This window comes from Musa acuminata, chromosome BXJ2-1 (genome assembly GCF_036884655.1).
Source record: "Musa acuminata AAA Group cultivar baxijiao chromosome BXJ2-1, Cavendish_Baxijiao_AAA, whole genome shotgun sequence".
NCBI classification, from domain to species: domain Eukaryota; kingdom Viridiplantae; phylum Streptophyta; class Magnoliopsida; order Zingiberales; family Musaceae; genus Musa; species Musa acuminata.
The window spans coordinates 27,636,612-27,650,945 of NC_088338.1; the positions used below are offsets into that span (position 1 = coordinate 27,636,612).

General features: G+C 48.4%; 15 pseudogenes; all 15 read left to right on the top strand.

The window, feature by feature from the left end:
- Positions 1-308: 308 nt before the first annotated feature.
- On the top strand, positions 309-427 carry LOC135604570 (5S ribosomal RNA; annotated as a pseudogene).
- A 350-nt stretch (positions 428-777) lies between these two features.
- LOC135602950 (5S ribosomal RNA) lies at positions 778-896 on the top strand (annotated as a pseudogene).
- A 350-nt stretch (positions 897-1,246) lies between these two features.
- LOC135599478 (5S ribosomal RNA) lies at positions 1,247-1,365 on the top strand (annotated as a pseudogene).
- Positions 1,366-1,714: 349 nt separating this feature from the next.
- On the top strand, positions 1,715-1,833 carry LOC135603626 (5S ribosomal RNA; annotated as a pseudogene).
- A 350-nt stretch (positions 1,834-2,183) lies between these two features.
- On the top strand, positions 2,184-2,302 carry LOC135602951 (5S ribosomal RNA; annotated as a pseudogene).
- Positions 2,303-2,652: 350 nt separating this feature from the next.
- LOC135599480 (5S ribosomal RNA) lies at positions 2,653-2,771 on the top strand (annotated as a pseudogene).
- Positions 2,772-3,119: 348 nt separating this feature from the next.
- On the top strand, positions 3,120-3,238 carry LOC135603627 (5S ribosomal RNA; annotated as a pseudogene).
- A 350-nt stretch (positions 3,239-3,588) lies between these two features.
- LOC135602952 (5S ribosomal RNA) lies at positions 3,589-3,707 on the top strand (annotated as a pseudogene).
- A 5,787-nt stretch (positions 3,708-9,494) lies between these two features.
- LOC135599247 (5S ribosomal RNA) lies at positions 9,495-9,613 on the top strand (annotated as a pseudogene).
- A 349-nt stretch (positions 9,614-9,962) lies between these two features.
- LOC135604145 (5S ribosomal RNA) lies at positions 9,963-10,081 on the top strand (annotated as a pseudogene).
- A 350-nt stretch (positions 10,082-10,431) lies between these two features.
- On the top strand, positions 10,432-10,550 carry LOC135602953 (5S ribosomal RNA; annotated as a pseudogene).
- A 350-nt stretch (positions 10,551-10,900) lies between these two features.
- LOC135599225 (5S ribosomal RNA) lies at positions 10,901-11,019 on the top strand (annotated as a pseudogene).
- Positions 11,020-11,368: 349 nt separating this feature from the next.
- On the top strand, positions 11,369-11,487 carry LOC135603586 (5S ribosomal RNA; annotated as a pseudogene).
- Positions 11,488-11,837: 350 nt separating this feature from the next.
- On the top strand, positions 11,838-11,956 carry LOC135602954 (5S ribosomal RNA; annotated as a pseudogene).
- Positions 11,957-12,306: 350 nt separating this feature from the next.
- LOC135599248 (5S ribosomal RNA) lies at positions 12,307-12,425 on the top strand (annotated as a pseudogene).
- Positions 12,426-14,334: the final 1,909 nt, after the last annotated feature.

Sequence of the window (14,334 nt, forward strand, 5' to 3'; positions counted from 1 at the left end):
GAGACGATTGTTTTGGGGCTGGAAATTTGCTGTGACCGCTACGCTGTCAGTATCGAGGGGCTCGGAGAGAGCTTTCCGGATTGGAGTCACAATAGCGATTCCGAGATCGTTCTAAAAGTGCCGATGGTTTCGGCACGCGCTTGTCGTGATCGATACGCAGTCGTCGGGCTAGGGCTCGGAGAGAGATTGCAATAGGGATTTCGTGAACGTTCGAGAAAGCGCCGACGGTTTCGTGATGGGCAAGAGGCTCCGGACGTTGATGCGCCGACCGCGACGTGCACATAGGCGAGGGACGAAGCTCGCGAAACGTGTGAGATAATGGCAGCACTAAATCACCGGATACCATCAAAACACCGAAGTTAAGCTTGCTTGGGCCAGAGTAGTACTACGATGGGCGACCCCCTGGGAAGTCCTCGTGTTGCACTCCTTTTTGCATCTCGGGATACGAAACATCTCCCGTAGAGCTCCGAGACGTTTGTTTTGGGGCTGGAAATTTGCTTTGACCGCTACGCAGTCAGTATCGAGGGGCTCAGAGTGAGCTTTCCGGATTGGGGTCACAATAGCGATTCCGAGATCGTTCTAGAAAGTGCCAATGGTTTCGGCACGCGCTTGCCGTGACCGATACGCAGTCGTCGGGCTAGGGCTCGGAGAGAGCTTGCAATAGGGATTTCGTGAACGTTCGAGAAAGCGACGACGGTTTCGTGACGGGCAAGAGGCTCCGGACGTTGATGCGCCGACTGCGACGTGCACATAGGCGAGGGACGAAGCTCGCGAAACGGGTGCGATAATGGCAGCACTAAATCACCGGATCCCATCAAAACACCGAAGTTAAGCGTGCTTGGGCCAGAGTAGTACTACGATGGGTGACCCCCTGGGAAGTCATCGTGTTGCACTCCTTTTTGCATCCTCGGATACGAAACATCTCCCGTAGAGCTCCGAGACGATTGTTTTGGGGCTGGAAATTTGCTGTGACTGCTACGCACTCAGTATCGAGGGGCTCGGAGAGAGCTTTCCGGATTGGGGTCGCAATAGCGATTCCGAGATCGTTCTAGAAAGTGCCGATGATTTCGGCACGCGCTTGCTGTGACCGATACGCAGTCGTCGGGCTAGGGCTCGGAGAGAGCTTGCAATAGGGATTTCGCGAACGTTCGAGAAAGCTACGACAGTTTCGTGACGGGCAAGAGGCTCCGGACGTTGATGCGCCGACCGCGACGTGCACATAGGCGAGGGACGAAGCTCGCGAAACGGGTGCGATAAAGGCAGCAGTAAATCACCGGATCCCATCAAAACACTGAAGTTAAGCGTGCTTGGGCCAGAGTAGGACTAGGATTGGTGACCCCCTGGGAAGTCCTCGTGTTGCACTCCTTTTTGCATCCCGGGATACGAAACATCTCCCGTAGAGCTCCGAGACGATTGTTTTGGGGCTGGAAATTTGCTGTGACCGCTACGCAGTCAGTATCGAGGGGCTCGGAGAGAGCTTTCCGGATTGGGGTCACAATAGCGATTCCGAGATCGTTCTAAAAGTGCCGATGGTTTCGGCACGCGCTTGTCGTGACCGATACGCAGTCGTCGGGCTAGGGCTCGGAGAGAGATTGCAATAGGGATTTCGTGAACGTTCGAGAAAGCGCCGACGGTTTCGTGACGGGCAAGAGGCTCCGGACGTTGATGCGCCGACCGCGACGTGCACATAGGCGAGGGACGAAGCTCGCGAAACGTGTGCGATAATGGCAGCACTAAATCACCGGATACCATCAAAACACCGAAGTTAAGCTTGCTTGGGCCAGAGTAGTACTACGATGGGTGACCCCCTGGGAAGTCCTCGTGTTGCACTCCTTTTTGCATCCCGGGATACGAAACATCTCCCGTAGAGCTCCGAGACGTTTGTTTTGGGGCTGGAAATTTGCTTTGACCGCTACGCAGTCAGTATCGAGGGGCTCAGAGTGAGCTTTCCGGATTGGGGTCACAATAGCGATTCCGAGATCGTTCTAGAAAGTGCCGATGGTTTCGGCACGCGCTTGCCGTGACCGATACGCAGTCGTCGGGCTAGGGCTCGGAGAGAGCTTGCAATAGGGATTTCGTGAACGTTCGAGAAAGCGACGACGGTTTCGTGACGGGCAAGAGGCTCCGGACGTTGATGCGCCGACTGCGACGTGCACATAGGCGAGGGACGAAGCTCGCGAAACGGGTGCGATAATGGCAGCACTAAATCACCGGATCCCATCAAAACACCGAAGTTAAGCGTGCTTGGGCCAGAGTAGTACTACGATGGGTGACCCCCTGGGAAGTCATCGTGTTGCACTCCTTTTTGCATCCTGGGATACGAAACATCTCCCGTAGAGCTCCGAGACGATTGTTTTGGGGCTGGAAATTTGCTGTGACCGCTACGCACTCAGTATCGAGGGGCTCGGAGAGAGCTTTCCGGCTTGGAGTCGCAATAGCGATTCCGAGATCGTTCTAGAAAGTGCCGATGATTTCGGCACGCGCTTGCTGTGACCGATACGCAGTCGTCGGGCTAGGGCTCGGAGAGAGCTTGCAATAGGGATTTCGCGAACGTTCGAGAAAGCTATGACAGTTTCGTGACGGGCAAGAGGCTCCGGACGTTGATGCGCCGACCGCGACGTGCACATAGGCGAGGGACGAAGCTCGCGAAACGGGTGCGATAAAGGCAGCAGTAAATCACCGGATCCCATCAAAACACTGAAGTTAAGCGTGCTTGGGCCAGAGTAGGACTAGGATTGGTGACCCCCTGGGAAGTCCTCGTGTTGCACTCCTTTTTGCATCCCGGGATACGAAAATCTCCCGTAGAGCTCCGAGACGATTGTTTTGGGGCTGGAAATTTGCTGTGACCGCTACGCAGTCAGTATCGAGGGGCTCGGAGAGAGCTTTCCGGATTGGGGTCACAATAGCGATTCCGAGATCGTTCTAAAAGTGCCGATGGTTTCGGCACGCGCTTGTCGTGACCGATACGCAGTCGTCGGGCTAGGGCTCGGAGAGAGATTGCAATAGGGATTTCGTGAACGTTCGAGAAAGCGCCGACGGTTTCGTGACGGGCAAGAGGCTCCGGACGTTGATGCGCCGACCGCGACGTGCACATAGGCGAGGGACGAAGCTCGCGAAACGTGTGCGATAATGGCAGCACTAAATCACCGGATACCATCAAAACACCGAAGTTAAGCTTGCTTGGGCCAGAGTAGTACTACGATGGGTGACCCCCTGGGAAGTCCTCGTGTTGCACTCCTTTTTGCATCCCGGGATACGAAACATCTCCCGTAGAGCTACGAGACGTTTGTTTTGGGGCTGGAAATTTGCTTTGACCGCTACGCAGTCAGTATCGAGGGGCTCAGAGTGAGCTTTTCGGATTGGGGTCACAATAGCGATTCCGAGATCGTTCTAGAAAGTGCCGATGGTTTCGGCACGCGCTTGCCGTGACCGATACGCAGTCGTCGGGCTAGGGCTCGGAGAGAGCTTGCAATAGGGATTTCGTGAACGTTCGAGAAAGCGACGACGGTTTCGTGACGGGCAAGAGGCTCCGGACGTTGATGCGCCGACTGCGACGTGCACATAGGCGGGGGACGAAGCTCGCGAAACGGGTGCGATAATGGCAGCACTAAATCACCGGATCCCATCAAAACACCGAAGTTAAGCGTGCTTGGGCCAGAGTAGTACTACGATGGGTGACCCCCTGGGAAGTCATCGTGTTGCACTCCTTTTTGCATCCTGGGATACGAAACATCTCCCGTAGAGCTCCGAGACGATTGTTTTGGGGCTGGAAATTTGCTGTGACCGCTACGCACTCAGTATCGTGGGGCTCGGAGAGAGCTTTCCGGATTGGGGTCGCAATAGCGATTCCGAGATCGTTCTAGAAAGTGCCGATGATTTCGGCACGCGCTTGCTGTGACCGATACGCAGTCGTCGGGCTAGGGCTCGGAGAGAGCTTGCAATAGGGATTTCGTGAACGTTCGAGAAAGCTACGACAGTTCCGTGACGGGCAAGAGGCTCCGGACGTTGATGCGCCGACCGCGACGTGCACATAGGCGAGGGACGAAGTGATAGAACCCTTGCAGATTCTAAACTTGGGGTTGATCTCTTTAGGGGATCGGCCTCCTTGGAACTCTATAGGGGTTCCTCCCTCCAATTTGCTGCTCAAAGGCTGCAGAAAAGATTCATCTATTGCTTGAGAAAAGAGGAGGAATACATGGCTATTTATAGGGCTTCTAAACCCTAACTCCTAATAGGACTCCTACTTATGACTCTTACTTCTAAACAACTCCTAATAGGACTCCTACTCAAGACTCCTATTCCCTTACAACTCCTAATTCTTCTCTAAGAAAAAACCTCCTACATGAATGTCCCTCTCAATTAGGACTCTCCTAGCTAGAGTCCTAACAGAATGTCCCTCTCAATTAGGACTCTCCTAGCTAAAGTCCTAACAGTTTTACATGAATGTCCCTCTCAATTAGGACTCTCTTAGCTAGAGTCCTAACATTTTTACATAAATGTCCCTCTCAATTAGGACTCTCCAAGCTAGAGTCCTAACAGACCCGCCCTCTTCAAATCAGCCTTGTCCTCGAGGCTGATGATTCATGAATTCTGGGAATTTGATCTTCAAGTCGTCATAGTTCTCCCAAGTGGCATCTTCTTTTGGTAGGTTCGCCCACTGTATTAGCACTTCATTAGTGGGTCGTCATCGTCGAGTCACGATCCGTCGATCAATAATGGCACTTGGCTGGGTCTGGAGTTCTCTTTGGGTAGTCATATTTGGTGGGTGGCTTTGGGCTGTCTCCAAGCACCTGTTTAAAACTTCCGGTTGGCTGTTGGTTTGTAGGTGATATGTCGTACTCCTTTTCAATTTAGTACCCTTATAGTGTAATTCTTTTGAGTCCCAATTGTAATGAGCCATGGGGCTTGGTGCTTCCTCCAATTTTTTTATAATCTTACTAGTATCTGAATCTTCTTGCCATTCCATCTTAATATCCTGAAGGAAGTCGCTGGTCGGAAGTGAAACGGTCGAAACTTCAACTTGCTCGGGTAGCTGCGAAAGCGCATCTGCAAGAACATTCTCTTTCCCCTTTTTGTAAGTTATTTCAAAATCAAATCCAAGAAGTTTTGTTACCCATTTTTGCTGCTCGGGGGAAGATATCTTCTGTTCCAAGAGATATTTTAGGCTTTTATGGTCGGTCTTGATTTGAAAGTATCGCCTGATCAAGTACAATCTCCACCTCGTTGCTGCACGCACAATGGCGAGCATCTCCTTATCATATGTTGACATATTTTGATCGGAGGGAGATAATGCCTTGCTAGTGTATGCGAGTGGTCGACCATCTTGCATGAGAATGACTCCAATTCTGACTCCAGATGTGTCGGCCTCAATAATGAAGGGTCGGTTGAAATCTGGTAGTGTTAGCACCGGCGTCGTCGTCATGGCTGCCTTAAGTTTGTCGAAGGCAGCGGAGGCTCTGTCCAACCATTGGAAGACATTTTTTTCTAGTAAGGAAGTAAGTGGTGCACTGATCTTTCCATAGTTTTTCACGAACTTACGGTAGTAGCCTGTTAAACCCAGAAAGCCATGTAGCAATTTTATGTTTCTCGAGGTCGGCCAGTTTTGCATTGCTCTAATTTTGAAGGGGTCTACTGCCACACCTTCCTCTGATATGATATGCCCAAGATATTCCACCTTTTGTTGAAGAAAGCAAAAATTTGTGGTTGTTGTGTGTTCAAAAGGTGGTTTTCCGTATGTCTTCTTCGTATGCTCGTATTTGATGATACCCGGATCAAAGGTCAAGCTTTGTAAAGATTTGTGCTCCCTTTCATCTAGCAATTCATCTACTATTTGAATAAAGTATTTGTCCTTGATGATTATGCCATTGAGAGCTCGGTAATCAACACATATTCGCCTTGTTCCGTCCTTCTTGCATACAAGTTGCACCGGCGAAGAGTAGAGGTTGCAACTTGGCCGAATAACTCCTGTTTCGAGCATCTCTTTTATAATCCTTTCTATTTCATCCTTCTGGAGATGTGGATACTGATATGGCTGAGCATTTGCTGAAGATTTTCCTGGAAGAATCATTATACAATGATCATGCCGACAGGTAAGAGGTAGGTTGCGCGGTTCGTCAAATATATTTGAAAATTCAGCAAGCAAAGGAAGTAGATTTGGATCTTCAAATTCTGTTAGCTCTCCCTTAGTTTGCTGCTCAAGTTGTACCAAAAAGCCGCTGCATGCTTTATGCAAAACATTCTCCATTTGTTGTGTGCAAATCGTTGTTATGTCGCCCCCACGTTTCCCGTGCAATGTCACCTGTTTCTCCTTACTGTAAAATTTCATAATTAGTTTCATAAAATTCCAGGAAATATCACCTAATGTCGTCAACCATTTAATTCTGAGCATGGCCTCATGATTGTTAAGAGGGAGAAGAAAGAAATCTGCAATTATCTCTTGGTCCTGCAGCAATAGTTTCTCCTGCAAGCGCCTATGATCACAATTCAAAATCCGTCCGTCGGCGACCTTAACATCAAACTTGCAGTGATTCTCGATAGGTAATGATATCCGAATAGCAAGCTTACTATTTAGGAAGTTAGTAGTACTGCCCGTGTCGATGAGAACAGTGATTGGTTGTTGTTTGAGAAGGCCTCCAATTTTCATCGTTTGCGGGTTTGAGTAGCTAGCTAGTGTATGTACCGTAACTTCGGTCGGTTGTGGCTCTTCTTCTGCATCTTCTTCTTCATATTCAAAGCTCTCTTTTGGATGTTCAATGACCTCTTCTTCTATCGGTTCAATCATAAGAAGTCCTCCTTTACTGCAGCGATGCTCACGGCTCCACGGCTCGTCACAATGCCAACATAACCCCTTCGCATATCGCTCCCGAAGCTCTTCTCCTGTTAACCTCTTTGGTGCAGGGACTTGGTCGACAGTAGGGGGGGCTGAGGGCTTCAATATTACTGGTTGAGGAGTGACCCTAGTCCTCCGAGCTTCATGGTTCAATTGCTCCTCTTGATGTCGTGCGAAAGAGATGGCTGCCATAAGCGTATACGGTTGTCGCGCTTTAACTTCTCCTCGGATCTCCGGCTTCAAGCCCTCAATGAAGGTCCTCAATAGCTGTTTTTGAGACCAATCATGATTTTGATTAGATAACCTTTCAAACCTGGTTTGGTACTCCTGAATGGTGGAGGTTTGTCGGATCTTTGCTAGTTGTTTGTCAATATTCTCGTAATCGGTTGGTCTGAAGCGAATCAGCAGTTCTTCTTTGAATTGTCGCCATGAAAGGACTCCATAAGTATGTTCAAACCAGTCAAACCATTGAATAGCATCCCCTTCAAGATGTATAGCTGCAATTTTCACCATAGATACATCCGCGGTTTTGTGGTACCGAAAATATCGCTCCGCATGCGAAATCCAACCAATCGGGTCTCCTTCTTCCCATCTAGGGAAGTCCACTCTCATGCATGGATAGTTGGGGTTGGTCATAGAGCTTCCCCTCTCTTGGAAGTCATCTCTTCGGGCTTGGTGTGATTGGGCAAAGCTCTCTCCTTGATATGATTTCTTCGGGCTTAGTGGTCGGCCCAATCTGAGTTCGGTAAAGAGCGTCCGAATCTTATCCTCCATTCGCGCCTCCAAGGCTTCGAATTTAGCATTGATTGCCTCCTTAGATGCCATAGTATATGGCCCCAAATCAATGATGTTAAGATCTCTCTTTTGCTGTTGGGTTAAAGGCATGTATAGGTTGAGAGAAGTGATGGTCGAAAGTGTTGGTGGATTGGTGGATGTAGGCTATGGTTTAGGCTTGTTTTGTGGCTGTTTTGGGTGCAGTTTGAGGGTGTGGTTTGGTAGAGTTTTAGGGCTCTGGATGAAAGTTTTGGATCTGTGGTAGATGGTAGCAAAGGTTTGACAGAAATCCGTGGAAGTTGCAGCAAGTATGTGCTGTCTTGTAAGAGTAGAATTGTCGTCGAAGAAACAACGGTTTCTCAACGTAATTTCCACCAAAAACTTAAGAGAATTGAGGAGGAATTGATAGCAAAATCACAGTTTATATGACAGCAAGGATATCTAATTTAATCAAGAAAATTTCGGCAGTATAACAGCAAAGAAATTGGTGCAAGTTGCAATTGCAGAATTATCGTCGAAAAATTTCAGCGGGTTACGATGAAAATTTACGGCAACATAAAATCGTTTTTAGAGATGAATTTCTTAATAGATCAATCTTAGATGGAAGCCAAGATGATATATGAAGTCTATAAGAAATTTCATTCAAAAAAGATTGCAAATAGATGGGTTAAGGCAACGATATGCAGTTGAAATTTTCTGCAGCATAGATTTTCAAGTGTAGCAGATTGGACATAAAAGATCAGTAGTTTATATTGAGAATTTTTCGATGAAACCAAAGGGAAATCTACTGTTAGGAAGTGTCAAAGATGTCATAAAAATTTCGTAGAAAATTGGATAGAAAAAGCACAGTAGCAAGATCAAACAGATGGTGCTATGCGGCTTGAATTCTGCAATTCAAGTGCAGCAGATTGGACATAAAAGATCAGTAGTTTATATTGAGAATTTTTTGATGAAACCAAAGGGAAATCCACTGTTAAGAAGTGTCAAAGATGTCATAAAAATTTCGTAGAAATTTGGATAGAAAAAGAACAGTAGCAAGATCAAACAGATGGTGATATGCGGCTGGAATTCTGCAATATATCTTTCGTCGTAGAGATGAAAACTTTGTGACGAAAAGTTTATGCAGCAATATAGGAACGATTTTTTTTTTTTTTTTTTGGATTTTCGAATAAGGATAACTAAATTGCAGCAGCAGTAAGGTAGGAAACCAGAACCTATTGCAATTCACGGGGAGATCAAAGGATGATCCGTGGTGGTGGAGATGATGGCGGAATTCGGTGACGATCTTTTAAGCAATTGTGGGAATTGCTTTGGATGGTTGTGGAGGGTTGATGGATGGCTGTGAAAGGGCAGCGAGACGCCAAGAACGCTGCTCTGATACCAGGTGATAGAACCCTTGCAGATTCTAAACTTGGGGTTGATCTCTTTAGGGGATCGGCCTCCTTGGAACTCTATAGGGGTTCCTCCCTCCAAGTTGCTGCTCAAAGGCTGCAGAAAAGATTCATCTATTGCTTGAGAAAAGAGGAGAAATACATGGCTATTTATAGGGCTTCTAAACCCTAACTCCTAATAGGACTCCTACTTAAGACTCTTACTTCTAACCAACTCCTAATAGGACTCCTACTCAAGACTCCTATTCCCTTACAACTCCTAATTCTTCTCTAAGAAAAAACCTCCTACATGAATGTCCCTCTCAATTAGGACTCTCCTAGCTAGAGTCCTAACAGAATGTCCCTCTCAATTAGGACTCTCCTAGCTAAAGTCCTAACAGTTTTACATGAATGTCCCTCTCAATTAGGACTCTCTTAGCTAGAGTCCTAACATTTTTACATAAATGTCCCTCTCAATTAGGACTCTCCAAGCTAGAGTCCTAACACGAAGCTCGCGAAACGGGTGCGATAAAGGCAGCACTAAATCACCGGATCCCATCAAAACACTGAAGTTAAGCGTGCTTGGGCCAGAGTAGGACTAGGATTGGTGACCCCCTGGGAAGTCCTCGTGTTGCACTCCTTTTTGCATCCCGGGATACGAAACATCTCCCGTAGAGCTCCGAGACGATTGTTTTGGGGCTGGAAATTTGCTGTGACCGCTACGCAGTCAGTATCGAGGGGCTCGGAGAGAGCTTTCCGGATTGGGGTCACAATAGCGATTCCGAGATCGTTCTAAAAGTTCCGATGGTTTCGGCACGCGCTTGTCGTGACCGATACGCAGTCGTCGGGCTAGGGCTCGGAGAGAGATTGCAATAGGGATTTCGTGAACGTTCGAGAAAACGCCGACGGTTTCGTGACGGGCAAGAGGCTCCGGACGTTGATGCGCCGACCGCGACGTGCACATAGGCGAGGGACGAAGCTCGCGAAACGTATGCGATAATGGCAGCACTAAATCACCGGATACCATCAAAACACCGAAGTTAAGCTTGCTTGGGCCAGAGTAGTACTACGATGGGTGACCCCCTGGGAAGTCCTCGTGTTGCACTCCTTTTTGCATCCCGGGATACGAAACATCTCCCGTAGAGCTCCGAGACGTTTGTTTTGGGGCTGGAAATTTGCTTTGACCGCTACGCAGTCAGTATCGAGGGGCTCAGAGTGAGCTTTCCGGATTGGGGTCACAATAGCGATTCCGAGATCGTTCTAGAAAGTGCCGATGGTTTCGGCACGCGCTTGCCGTGACCGATACGCAGTCGTCGGGCTAGGGCTCGGAGAGAGCTTGCAATAGGGATTTCGTGAACGTTCGAGAAAGCGACGACGGTTTCGTGACGGGCAAGAGGCTCCGGACGTTGATGCGCCGACTGCGACGTGCACATAGGCGAGGGACGAAGCTCGCGAAACGGGTGCGATAATGGCAGCACTAAATCACCGGATCCCATCAAAACACCGAAGTTAAGCGTGCTTGGGCCAGAGTAGTACTACGATGGGTGACCCCCTGGGAAGTCATCGTGTTGCACTCCTTTTTGCATCCTGGGATACGAAACATCTCCCGTAGAGCTCCGAGACGATTGTTTTGGGGCTGGAAATTTGCTGTGACCGCTACGCACTCAGTATCGAGGGGCTCGGAGAGAGCTTTCCGGATTGGGGTCGCAATAGCGATTCCGAGATCGTTCTAGAAAGTGCCGATGATTTCGGCACGCGCTTGCTGTGACCGATACGCAGTCGTCGGGCTAGGGCTCGGAGAGAGCTTGCAATAGGGATATCGCGAATGTTCGAGAAAGCTACGACAGTTTCGTGACGGGCAAGAGGCTCCGGACGTTGATGCGCCGACCGCGACGTGCACATAGGCGAGGGACGAAGCTCGCGAAACGGGTGCGATAAAGGCAGCACTAAATCACCGGATCCCATCAAAACACTGAAGTTAAGCGTGCTTGGGCCAGAGTAGGACTAGGATTGGTGACCCCCTGGGAAGTCCTCGTATTGCACTCCTTTTTGCATCCCGGGATACGAAACATCTCCCGTAGAGCTCCGAGACGATTGTTTTGGGGCTGGAAATTTGCTGTGGCCGCTACGCAGTTAGTATCGAGGGGCTCGGAGAGAGCTTTCCGGATTGGGGTCACAATAGCGATTCCGAGATCGTTCTAAAAGTGCCGATGGTTTCGGCACGCGCTTGTCGTGACCGATACGCAGTCGTCGGGCTAGGGCTCGGAGAGAGATTGCAATAGGGATTTCGTGAACGTTCGAGAAAGCGCCGACGGTTTCGTGATGGGCAAGAGGCTCCGGACGTTGATGCGCCGACCGCGACGTGCACATAGGCGAGGGACGAAGCTCGCGAAACGTGTGCGATAATGGCAGCACGAAATCACCGGATACCATCAAAACACCGAAGTTAAGCTTGCTTGGGCCAGAGTAGTACTACGATGGGTAACCCCCTGGGAAGTCCTCGTGTTGCACTCCTTTTTGCATCCCGGGATACGAAACATCTCCCGTAGAGCTCCGAGACGTTTGTTTTGGGGCTGGAAATTTGCTTTGACCGCTACGCAATCAGTATCGAGGGGCTCAGAGTGAGCTTTCCGGATTGGGGTCACAATAGCGATTCCGAGATCGTTCTAGAAAGTGCCGATGGTTTCGGCACGCTCTTGCCGTGACCGATACGCAGTCGTCGGGCTAGGGCTCGGAGAGAGCTTGCAATAGGGATTTCGTGAACGTTCGAGAAAGCGACGACGGTTTCGTGACGGGCAAGAGGCTCCGGACGTTGATGCGCCGACTGCGACGTGCACATAGGCGAGGGACGAAGCTCGCGAAACGGGTGCGATAATGGCAGCACTAAATCACCGGATCCCATCAAAACACCGAAGTTAAGCGTGCTTGGGCCAGAGTAGTACTACGATGGGTGACCCCCTGGGAAGTCATCGTGTTGCACTCCTTTTTGCATCCTGGGATACGAAACATCTCCCGTAGAGCTCCGAGACGATTGTTTTGGGGCTGGAAATTTGCTGTGACCGCTACGCACTCAGTATCGAGGGGCTCGGAGAGAGCTTTCCGGATTGGGGTCGCAATAGCGATTCCGAGATCGTTCTAGAAAGTGCCGATGATTTCGGCACGCACTTGCTGTGACCGATACGCAGTCGTCGGGCTAGGGCTCGGAGAGAGCTTGCAATAGGGATTTCGCGAACGTTCGAGAAAGCTACGACAGTTTCGTGACGGGCAAGAGGCTCCGGACGTTGATGCGCCGACCGCGACGTGCACATAGGCGAGGGACGAAGCTCGCAAAACGGGTGCGATAAAGGCAGCACTAAATCACCGGATCCCATCAAAACACTGAAGTTAAGCGTGCTTGGGCCAGAGTAGGACTAGGATTGGTGACCCCCTGGGAAGTCCTCGTGTTGCACTCCTTTTTGCATCCCGGGATACGAAACATCTCCCGTAGAGCTCCGAGACGATTGTTTTGGGGCTGGAAATTTACTGTGACCGCTACGCAGTCAGTATCGAGGGGCTCGGAGAGAGCTTTCCGGATTGGGGTCACAATAGCGATTCCGAGATCGTTCTAAAAGTGCCGATGGTTTCGGCACGCGCTTGTCGTGACCGATACGCAGTCGTCTGGCTAGGGCTCGGAGAGAGATTGCAATAGGGATTTCGTGAACGTTCGAGAAAGTGCCGACGGTTTCGTGACGGGCAAGAGGCTCCGGACGTTGATGCGCCGACCGCGACGTGCACATAGGCGAGGGACGAAGCTCGCGAAACGTGTGCGATAATGGCAGCACTAAATCACCGGATACCATCAAAACACCGAAGTTAAGCTTGCTTGGGCCAGAGTAGTACTACGATGGGTGACTGTAACACCCCTCATTTCCGAATGTTCGTATAAATTTTTGGTGATAATGTAAGCATCTATTTTAATTGACAAAAGAAATAGAGTATGAATTAGAGGTAACCTATTTGTAAGATTTGGGAGATCTGTTCAAAAAAAAAAGAAAAAAGAATCTGAGGACCTATATGTAAACCCTAAGGACCTAATCGTGAATATGATAAAAACAAGGACTAAACTGCAAAATGCACCAAATGACAAATTCCACCGCTTAAGCCTCTCTGCCTTCATTGTTAAGGAAGCAGAGGAGGCAGCTCGTGGGTGATCAGGGAAAGAAAAGAAGAAGAAGAAGAAGAAGAAGAAGAAGAAGGAGAAGAGAAAGAAAATTTGGGGCTTTTAGGGTTTTTGCTTTAATCTTGTTACTTCGGGTCAAAATTTGCAAAGGCAAGTGTTCTAACCCCATCCTACAGCAGTATTTGACTCTGTTTTTATGTTGATTCAAAATAAATTGGAAGATTTTTATTTAGAAACTGATATGTTTCTCTTTGGACATAGAACTATGGATTCTGAAAGTTTTCGGTAAACTGACCCCTAAGCACTGTTTCAGCCCTAAGTTTTAGTACAGAATGAGAATTCAGGCAGGAACTATTTTTGTTTGAAATTAGACTCGTATGTCTTTCTTTTGACACCGATTTTGTAGATTTTGGACACCGAATACTTACCCAAAAATTTGTTTCAAAAGAGCCTATAGACGCTGTAAAACAGAGTTCAAGATTTCTGACCTTTCGATACTAAAACGCCTATAACTCCCTGTTGAAAATTCTGATTTGTACTAAACTGATTTTATTTGAAACTAGACTTGAAATTCTCTCTTTTGACATATAGTTTGAAAATTTTGGAGTTCAATTGCTCACCCTATTGTCTGTTGAATCCGATCCTATAAAGTCTGCAAACCAGTGATTGTGATTTTGACCTTATGTTACCAAATCAGAGGTAACTCTGTGTTGGGAGCCCTGTTTCATATGAAATCTGTTCCATCCGAATATAGACTGATATATGGTTCAACCATAGCCTTCTTATGGGTATTGGAGCATATTTGTTATTCTGAAATATTTGTTTGGTGTGCCACTGGAATTCTGTCCGAAATCGAGCTTTGGTCGATTTCGCGTATTCTGTTCCATTTCCTTTGGATACTTGAATTCGCCTAACCTTCTTATTGGAATTGAGCTGGTTATGATTGCTTGGAATCCCTGTACACTCTTGCTTTCAATTCTTTCCCTAAAATGAATACTTTTGTGAGAGATTTGTTCCTTGCATCACATTGTTTTTGAAAAGGCACATGTACGTTTGGTTGTTCCGCGTGTGCTTCCGTTATATGCTGCATTTTGTTGAAACCGCCTTCTTGTACTCTGGTGTGTGGGATTGTCTGGACCTTTGCCAGAAATGGTAAAGGGTATGCGCTGATTTGCCCGCTATGTGGGGTCCCGCTATGTGGG